Source organism: Crocodylus porosus, unplaced genomic scaffold, assembly GCF_001723895.1.
Source record: "Crocodylus porosus isolate Cpor-Errol unplaced genomic scaffold, CroPor_comp1, whole genome shotgun sequence".
Lineage (NCBI taxonomy): Eukaryota > Metazoa > Chordata > Crocodylia > Crocodylidae > Crocodylus > Crocodylus porosus.
The window spans coordinates 21,804,141-21,813,989 of record NW_017728917.1 but is presented as its reverse complement, the minus strand read 5'-3'; the positions used below and the strand labels follow the sequence as shown (position 1 = coordinate 21,813,989).

The 9,849-nt window shown below is 49.4% G+C and overlaps 1 protein-coding gene and 2 long non-coding RNA genes across 4 annotated transcripts in view; 1 reads left to right on the top strand and 2 right to left on the bottom strand.

Moving 5' to 3' along the window:
- Positions 1–3,522, bottom strand: part of LOC109311319 — a 9,793-nt gene extending 6,271 nt beyond the window's left edge. The window contains exon 1 of the long non-coding RNA XR_002101473.1: positions 3,411–3,522. This is a non-coding gene — a long non-coding RNA (uncharacterized LOC109311319). The remainder of the gene's footprint in view (positions 1–3,410) is intronic.
- The window catches only part of LOC109311321, a 13,583-nt gene extending 9,649 nt beyond the window's left edge, over positions 1–3,934 (top strand). Inside the window, exons 3-4 of the long non-coding RNA XR_002101476.1 lie at positions 1,457–1,463; positions 3,924–3,934. This is a non-coding gene — a long non-coding RNA (uncharacterized LOC109311321). The remainder of the gene's footprint in view (positions 1–1,456; positions 1,464–3,923) is intronic.
- The window catches only part of ERC2 (ELKS/RAB6-interacting/CAST family member 2), a 951,034-nt gene that overhangs the window by 665,800 nt on the left and 275,385 nt on the right, over positions 1–9,849 (bottom strand). The window lies entirely within an intron of this gene.

Here is a 9,849-nt window from a genome sequence, read left to right as displayed (position 1 = left end):
TCTGGGGGCCGCACTTCAGGAGGGATGTGGACAACATGGAGAGGGTCCAGAGGAGGGCCACTCGCATGATCAGGGGGCAGCATGGCAGGCCCTACAAGGAGAGGCTATGGGACCTGAACCTGTCCAGCCTCCACAAGAGAAGCCTGAGGGGAATCTAATGGCCTGTTACAAACTAGTCAGAGGGGATCAGCAGGCATTGGGGGAGTCTCTGTTCCCCTGAGCACTACCAGAAGTGACTAGAAATAACAGTCACAAGCTGGCAGAGGGTAAATTCAGATTAGACATCAGGAGGCACTGTCAGGGTGGCTAGGATCTGGAACCAACTTCCAAGCAAAGTTGCTGGCTTCTACCCTGGGGGTCTTTAAGACAAGGCTAGGCAATCACCTTGCTGGGGTCGTTTGACCCCAGTACTCTTTCCTGCCATGGCAGGGGGTCGGACTTGATGATGTGCTCAGGTCCCTTCTGACCCTACAAACTATGAAACCATGAAACCTCCAAGGCTGGAGGATTGCAGCTGTGGCAATCTCCCCACCCCAGGGGTATGGGAATCCCTGGCCTGGAGACATGGGAAACCCCTGGGTCAGAGGATCACCATGATCCTTTGACCCTGGGGGTTTCCCACACCCCTGAGCCCTAGGGATTGTGGCAGTTGTCATCCTAAGGTACAAGGATTTCCTGTATCCCAGACCCTGACGACTGTGGCTGCAGCAATCCTTAGGGCTCAGGGATGTGGGAAACTCCCAGACCCTGAGCATCACAACTTGTGATCCCTAGTTTTCAGGGGATTTATGCTGGACATGGTGCACCCCTGAAGCTGGAAGTCACAGGGGAGGCCCTACTACATGTGCAAATTAAAGCTTGATAGCAACCAGCTATAAAGTCAGTACATATTTTCTACATCTAACTCTAAAGCTGACTGAAGCTTTTTATTGTGTGATAGCTACTTTGCATATACAGCTGTTCTCCAGCTAACTGTGCAATTAACCAGTTAATTGCATAATACCTGTAATGTGTAGAGGAGTATTTAGTTATGTATAACCACAACTCTATTCCCTTCAGGATCATAGAGACTAAGTACACATGTTCCAGCAAGTTGAGGTGGAAGTGCTATAACTTTTGAGCTTTATTCTAAGCACCCAAGGTTAGGTTGGAAGGAAAGAGAATACATGTTAGCCCTTTGAAGAGGTAGGTGGAGGGAGAAGGGGCTTGGGAACCCAAGCCCAGCATGTAAAGGAGGCTCTTGCATATATCCCAGCATTCCTCACAGGCTCCCCAGGCTGCCAAAGACTTCTGAGTGGAGCTGAATGGCCAACCTACTTCTGATTGGGTGGCAGAGATAATCACAGCCACCCACCTGGACCTGATGCACCAGCAACTTGTCTTGGTATGTGCCCTTATGGCCACAAGCCATCAGCTGGCTGTCCCAAATCTGCTTGTGAGTGTCCAGGATGCCTAGGTTCTGTGTGTGTGTGAGTGTGTATGTATGTGTGGCAGAAGGCCACCTCGGTTTCTCCCCAAAAACTCTACTCTGTGACAGTTTGGGCCCTGCAGAGGGTACATGCCTTACCCTATCTCTTTAGGTAACCTGAGTTGAATACATTCATGAGGGAGGGGGGAAACCCGCTCCCTCTGCCTACATGACTGGCATCACATACCTGGGTGAGGGGCTTGGGCTCCCTGGGGAGCTAGGAATTGCCAGTCTGTCCAGCAACCAGTGATGCATTTCAAATTGGTTGGCTGACAGCCAACAGGTGCTGGCCTCCATTGGACTAAGTAAATTAGGTCATAAGGGCTATATAAGTTAAGGACTGCCCAGGACGAAGGGGCAGCAGCCATGAGGGAAACTCAGAGAGAGAGAAGAGCTGGACTGTTTGAAATTTGTTCTCTCTCAAAACTCATGATCAATAAACTGCTTGCCTCCAGAGGGGATTTCCACCTGCCTCTGGATGATACTTGTGAGTAAGGTACCTGAGATCTAACTAGATACATAGTTTGCAGAAACTCAGATGTGTGATCAAAGGGTACTCCAGCCATCCTGTTTGCTCTGATACTCCTCAATTCTGTAGCCTATTCCAACCCTACTCCTTGTAACCAATAAAGTCCTCCTTTGTACCTAGCGTGGGAGACTTATTGGGAGTGGGTCTAGATTATGCCTTGGGGTCCCCTTGGTTCGGCTGACTAACGGAAACCCCTACTTGTGCTTCTGACTGAGAGAAGCACCCCCAAGTTCTTGAAGTGAGTCAAGTACCCTTGAGGGCTACTAGGCCTGTGCTTCCCAGGGCGCGCAGAGCCAGAATCAAGCCCATCCCTGGGTGATGGCAACTCCACCCCAGGCTAGCGGGTGTACTCCAGGAAAGGGGTTGGCCAGACCTCAGGCGCTTGGAGCTTGGAAGGTGGCTGGGCACAGTGAGGTGGGTGGCTCAATGCAGGAGCACCCCCTACTGGCCTGCCACAGTATCTACCCCACACACACAGAACCAGGCATCCTAGACACACACACAAGCAGAAACACACACAGAGAACCCAGATGTCTAGGGCACAACTGGGTCACTGATTTTCATGCAACTGATGAGGACAATGCTCGCCTCTTGCACAACTCCCCATTCCCCAGGTTGATAGAGAAATTAGGGACACTCCCAGGGTCCCCAATTTCATCACTACCTATATCACTGCCCCCCAATCCTCACTGGGGACCCCACCTATCCCCTCCTGTCCTGGCTTATGAGGCCTATGAGGGACAACTGGACCATCAGAAGGAACACTTCCACTATGGACCAGGCCTGGCATCGTGACCTTCTCCCACGTGATGCAGGAATGGGTAACAGGGCGAGTCCCACACCCATGTGTGTGGTCTGGCACCACAAAGCAGCAGCCTGTCCAGATCCATGAAGCCCTAGCCAACTGCCTCCTCACCCATGTGGAACTAAAGCTCTCCCTAGATGAGTAGGGCCAGAGGGCTTCAAGTGCCCACACCCTGGCACCGGGCCATGGATCTCTTGCCATGGGCTCCTTTAGCTCTGCATCACTGGTACCACTGCTCAAAACCCAAGCTGCCTGGGCAACTTTCCCCTTTCTCTCTCCCTCCTCAGCTCCCCACAACAGCATATACCAGGGTGCATGGGCATGCTGTGAAAAGAAGCAACTGGCTTCAGTTTAAAATGTTGCAGTTGCCAAATTTTTCCTGCGTTTAATAAAGCAAACCTGTTGAACACTGCCTGTGTTTTAGCTTGGCTCCTCTAATTAACACAAAACAACAAACTTTTGGCAGCAGCAGGGTGCCAGAGTGTGGGGGTTGAGAACAAGACAACAGAATGTGGAGCGGGGTTTGAGGAGAGGGAGAATGCCACAGGGCCTGAACTCAACAAATATGAAATCTTGGAGAGGAGGCACAGGCTAAGGGGTTTTTAAACTGGAACCCTACTTTCAGGGGTCCAGAGTCAAGACCAGGGACTTCTCCATGTAGAAGCTGGACAGCTGTGTGATCCCAGACCCAATGTCTGTCTGAGAGAGCTGTCGGCCAGGAGGCAGCAGCTGGACTGGGGTGGGGGGCACATGGTGGGGATCACAGATTGGGAGGCATTGCCATAGTAGGCACTGAAGACTGCTGGCCCTCCCACATGGGAGCCCAAGCCCCAGCCCCTTGGTTTCCATGGCCATGTAACCCACTTTGAGACCACAAGCCCACTGCCCTCACCAAGACCTGCGACTCATGTTAGGCAGCTGGGTGAAGCCAAGGAACTTCGTATCCCCACAAAGGCTGCACTACAACCCCACAGTGGGACAATGGCCAAAAGTAGGGCCACAGGGAGCTGACCCACACATCCCTACTCTGCCTGCTCCCCTAGCCCCCCCATGGCTGCCTCACCTGGCCCCATCCCTTGCTTGCACCCCCAGCCCACCCTGATGGCTGCCCCCCCACCCAGCACCAGCATCCTGGCACTTAAAAAAAAAAAAAAAAGTAAGAAAAAAATAGCCTCGCACTCATGGGCAGTAGCACGGGCTATGAGGGTTCTGGGGCCACATCCCCCCTGCACAGCACAGGGCAGTGTCAAGCAGCAGGGCTCCCCATGCCCCCCCTGCCCATCCCCAGTAGTCCGAGACTCAAGAATAAATTGATAAAAAAGAAGCCCCACACTCACTGGCAGTAGCAGCTGCCATTGCAGTCACTGGGGCCTTGTGACAGAGCCCCCTCCACACAGCACAGGGCAGCAGGGAGTAGCAAGGCCCAGCCTTGGCTGCCTGGCATCTGGATGGGGCCAGGTGGGGCAGCCATGGTGGGACTTGGTGGGCAGGCAGGGGATGGGGCCATGTGGGGCAGCAATCAGGGGCCTGGGGGTCAGGCCTGGGATGAGGCTGGGCAGGGCAGTGATATGGGGGTGCTCAGAGGGCAGGCAAGGGTTGGGGCCGGGCGGGGCAGCAATCTGGGGGGCTGGGGGAATGGGTGGGGCCAGGGGAGTCCCCCCATGATCCCCTTCCCCCCTCCTCCAGCCCTCCAACACCTCTTACTTACTGGCAGGAGCCCAGGTCCAGATCCCTGCAGCTTGCACTGCTGCCTGCCCCACAAGGACAGGCAACTGTGCTTCAGAACCAGGGCAAGGGCCAGCCATCTCTGTGGAGGACCAAGCCTCTGGTTGCCTCAGAGTACAGTCTGGGACTGTGTTCTGCCCTGCTTTTTTCCCCGTGTTTTTTTTTTTTTTTTACCTCTGGATATCCAGGTGTCTAATTTTGCCCCTGCACTGCAAATTTACAGCATGGGGAAGGTTTTTTGTTCCCACACATGCTTCTTGCAGCGTCTCAAAGAGCTTTGACATGCTGCAAGACATGTGCACACTCGTGGATATGCCCCGTGTGGGAGAAATGATCTCATTGCTTTTCATCACCCAAGGCTGTAACTCTTCAAGAACAGACATAAGCAGAACTATTCTAGTGTTGGAACCAAAACCATGCACCAGGTTCAAATCCAAGACCCTAATGCAAACAACTCCTCTACACACCTAAACTGAAATTTCATATTTAAGGCTTTATCCCTTCTCTACATGCAAGTGATTTTGAAATAAACTAGGCAAGTCCAGAGGTTTTTTTGGTTCAGATCTGAGAATTAAGTCTCAAGCAAACACAAACTTGGTTGCACCAGGACATTACAAAATAAATACTTCTGAGTGTAAGCAGCCATTTAACTGCATCAGATGCATCTGTAATCACTTTGAATGCAAGATGTAGAGAGAACAGATATTAGGGATTCCAGATACCCCCAAAAAATAGTTTACTTTGTTATTTTTCCCATAAAAGCCATTGGATACAGTAAGAAAGTGGACTGCAATTAAAACATTTCAGGCAAGATTTTGCTTCCTAATTTACACAGACATAACTGGCTTTCATTCTTATTTTCTTTACAGTTGTATAGAACTCAGTAGCTTCACCTGATAAGCCTTAGTTGGTTTAATTCACCCCAAATGTGCTGTCTTCTTTCTCCCCCTCCCTCCAAAATGAAGGATTTTTGAATATTTGTAACTGTACTTAATGATTACTCAGCTGGTAAGACAAAACTAGGGAAGGCTAAAGATGTACCTTATAAACTAAACAGTATAGTACAAAGACCCAATCTGGCTCCACTTGAAATGCAGGCAAAACCACCCCAATTTCAGATTTAACATTTCAACAACTTGCATGTGACTGAAGGACTGTGTGATAAACCATCTCCCCTCCCAAAGCTGATTACACTATCCCTTAGATCACTTCAGAAAACATACCATGGAAGTGTTTTTGTCCTGAGTATAAACAAACAATGCCTTTGAAAATCTTCAATCAATTTCTTAGTAAATAATGTACTGTACTGGCACTGCAGGTAGTGGCTCCGCTGCCTGTCCTGCAGGCACACAATTCCTCCCATCAGCTGATAATGTTAACATACCAGCTAATTAAACAATTAAAAAAGAACTGATGGAATATTAACACAGAACTAAATACCTGGTGATCCTAAGTCATCCTTTCTGGGGCATGAGCCAGCCTATAGGACAGTCCGTCTTCACTCACTAGTCTTCAGGAGGGTGACCATGTTTGTGTCTTGGCTTACGAAATTTAGCATAGATTTTAGGGAATCTGCTGGGTTCATAAGGGAAAATTGTGAAGAGAGGAGAAAAGCCCCATTTAAACCCACAGCAGCCAAAGAAAAAGACCCACCTGCCTCACCAGAGCTGGCACTGCCAAGGAACCAGAAGACGTTTCAAGAGACTCACTTTATTAGCAGCTGATCAGTCCAGATTGGACCGCCCCCTGCAACTGCATGGGTATTTCTGGCCCACCACTGAGACCAGAAGGCAGGCAGGACAGGATCCGGGAAAGAGCAGCAATGCCAGGATGCCAGAGGAGAAACTCCAGGAGCTGGGGAGCCAGCTGCCTTCCAGCACAGGAACTCAGAGGAGCTCTGATAAACGGAGGGATGCTGGCATTGAACCCACAGTGGAGAAGCAGTGGGAGCCAGCTGGAAGCCATGCTGGGAGATGAGCCTGCCAGGAGAGAGCTGGGTGTGCTACTGTTAAGATCCTGGGTTTTCTTCTCTTTTGGTTACTTTCAGTGTCACCAGAGGGGAGCCAATTAGGCTGAGTCCCAACACCAGGACCAAGGAAATGAGGAATTGGTGACTAGCTAGGACAGAGAGACAGACAAGGAATTAAGGCCAGGAAAAGGGCTGCATCCTGGTGTGAGCAGACCCTGCTGGGAGAGACTGAGAGCTGATGCTGAAGCATCTAGGACTGGGGCCTTTACGTAGCTAAGAGGTAAACCCAGCCAGGGTTCTTCTCATTTCCTTGTTTTGCTTTTCCTGGTGGGGGAGGACAGAACCTGAGTGAAGGGGAGACACCCCACCAACCTCTAGAACCAGGTGTACAGGAGGTCTCCAACAGGAAGCTGCAAGACCAAAGAGACTTACCTAAGTTCCAGATTTTCTGTTCTGTGTTACTCTTCATTTATTCTTACATTCACAATGCCCCAATAGAATGACTGTTAGGGCCAAGGTGGCCATCATACCTTGAAGACAGGCTCAAGGCAACCACAGGATCAAAGAAAAGAAAGATGTCACCTGCTGAAACCCAAGGGTGAAACTGACACTTTAACATCTGGGTGGTGCATGGATGGGGTGTAGGGGAGCTAGGAACCCCAAAAGAAGAACCAAGCCCAGCACATCTGAGTCAAGCCAACAGCAGAACTGACCACCTCCTAATAAAGTATTCTTCAACACCAAGATATGGCAGAAAAAAATTGGGTGACCTTCACAGAGTGTCTGGATCAGGTGAGCCTGCCTCCCCATGGCCCAGTCTGATTAGGCACAGGGTCTCTGGAGCCTTAACTTGTACTGCGCTGACATACATAAAATCACTGCTTTTGCAGGCATCAGATTGGGAAGGCAAGGAGAGTTTCCTCTCCTTCCGATGAAGAATGTTTGAACATCATAGACTCTGTCCCAGAGGCTTTTTTTTCCTTTGATTGCTGAGTGGGCCAAAGAAAGGAACATTATATTAAGGCTAGCAAGACCATTGGATATTATTTTTCATACAGCTTGGAAAAGTGATGCCTGAACAATAGTGAATAATAAAACAAACAATGTGAAAGTTTGACAAAAAAAGAGTTCCTGGAGCTAGCTGCCATATGTATGTATCTATGGGACTGCCAGCAGTGAACATCAAACTCTATAACAGACTATCTAAACTAGTTTGCTATCAAGTGCACATGGTTCCAAATCATTACTCGAGTGACCAGAATGATTAGAAATTGGCCTCAAGACATGAAAACAGAGAAACACTTTCTACTTCTTTATGGGCTACTGAATACATCCAGGGTCCTGGAGCTTCATGTCTGTGAGCTGGACTAATGCATTTCTGGTCTGCATCCTTAATTGAGCAAAGGCAGTGTATGTGTTTCTCCGAATGTGCATTTTACACATGCATTTGGTTTCCCCATACAAGTTGGAAAGTAGCGATGCTACATATTAGTATGCATAAGTGTGCTGATGTACACTTTGGGCATGTTCAAGTATATTTTTTACTTCCATTAGGGAACTTGCCCATTGCCAGAAATCAGTGCAGATGAATCAGTTCTTAAGACAGGTCATTCCTGGTTTCTTTCAGCCTGAAATAGCAACTGAAGCACATTCAGCATTAGCTCAACTGTACCCATGACAATATGCAATAAGAGAAATTCAGAAATAAGCCGTTTTCTGTGTGTGCATGAATCTATGCTAACCAGAGGGGTCAGAGAGGGGAGAGGTAAGCCCAAAGGGAAAAACAGACCAAGCCAAGACATTGGGTGAGAATAACCACCCTTGACAGACCACACCCACACAGTGAGTCAGCAAGGACACAGAGAAAAGGACACATGCCTGGGGACAGAGTCTTCACTGATTCTTGTCAGTGACAGCCCGGGCAGCTGGGGATAGCCCAGCACTCAGGCAGAGAAGTCAAGCTCCAGCCAAGACTAGAGTGACACCCTGTGAGGGTGGGGGTATGTGGAGTGTTGCAAAGTTCTATGGGTTGCTAGCAGAATGCGACCTAACATGAATTGGAGTGGGATCTGGTATACAAGTTTCCCTCACCAACCGCTGGGGTTAGATTCCTGGAAGTTCCAATGGTTGGCAAACCTGTGGTTTGCAAGACAAAAGGTTTATGGGAAAAACGGCAGGTAGCAGAAATGCATGACCACAGAAAACTGTGGTTATTCAAAACTGTATACCATTTTAGCCAAAATGGTATACAGAATATACTCAAAATCCAAATGGTTTGGATACTCAAAACCATGGTTGGCAAGGGAAACCTGTATATGTTAATTATAGCACTCTAACCTATAGCACTGAAGTCTGATAACACATTTATCCAGGGTTATCATAAGCCTTGTTTTGTGGGGATCTGCCATTTTTACAGAGCTCTAAGTAGCCTGATATTCTGTTTAGTTACAGCCAGTGGCGACGTGTAGGGAGTACACACAGGTGCATGTGAACCACCTGAGCATGGCAGTGCACCCCTTTGAAAAGGCACAGCCGACACTGTCGGCAGCACCTGTGGGTGGACACCACTCACCACCCACCCCCTTTCTGCTAATACTCCCAGCAGCAACTGCAGGAAGTCCATAATCGCTGCTGGCTGCTGCCGACACTGCCAGCGGTGTCTGCGGGTGGTCGCCAACCACTGGTCAGCTCTTGCCACCCTCACCCCCCCAGCACTGACTGCGCTGTGACTGTCTGTGGCAGCTCCACTTGCCTCTGCCACACTCCCACTCCCACCTATGGGAGGCTGCTGTGCCCCCCCCCAGCCTGTGGGGACACGCGGCAATCATGGTTACAGTTGTAGAGTGTTTTCCGCATGCCTACTGCATAATAAAAGTAACTTCTGTACCTGGCCTCAGAGATTAGAGAAATACAAAAGGAAACAATAACAATTGTACACAAGAACTGAGGAATAAAGCACAGAGAGACTAAAAAAGCTAATGGTATGTAGTCTAAAACAGGAAATTCCAAGATTTCATAGACATTTGGGCTGGAAGGGACTTCAGAAGATCGAGTCCAGCCCCACACCCGAAGAGCAAGAAGTCAGATGGGGTCATAGGATCTTAGCAAGATAAGCATCCAATTTACTCTTGAAGGTGTTCAATGTAGGTGCTTGAACCACCTCCGCTGGCAGACTGTTCCAGACCTTGGGGGCTCGCTGGTGAACAAACATTCCCCCAGATACTGGTGGTCATCCCTGATAAAATTATACGTGGCCATCAGATCGCCCCTGAGCCTACACTTTTCCAGGCTAAAGAGTCCCATGGCTCTCACTGGTGAAGATGTTGAACAGCACCAGCCCCAGCACTGAGCCC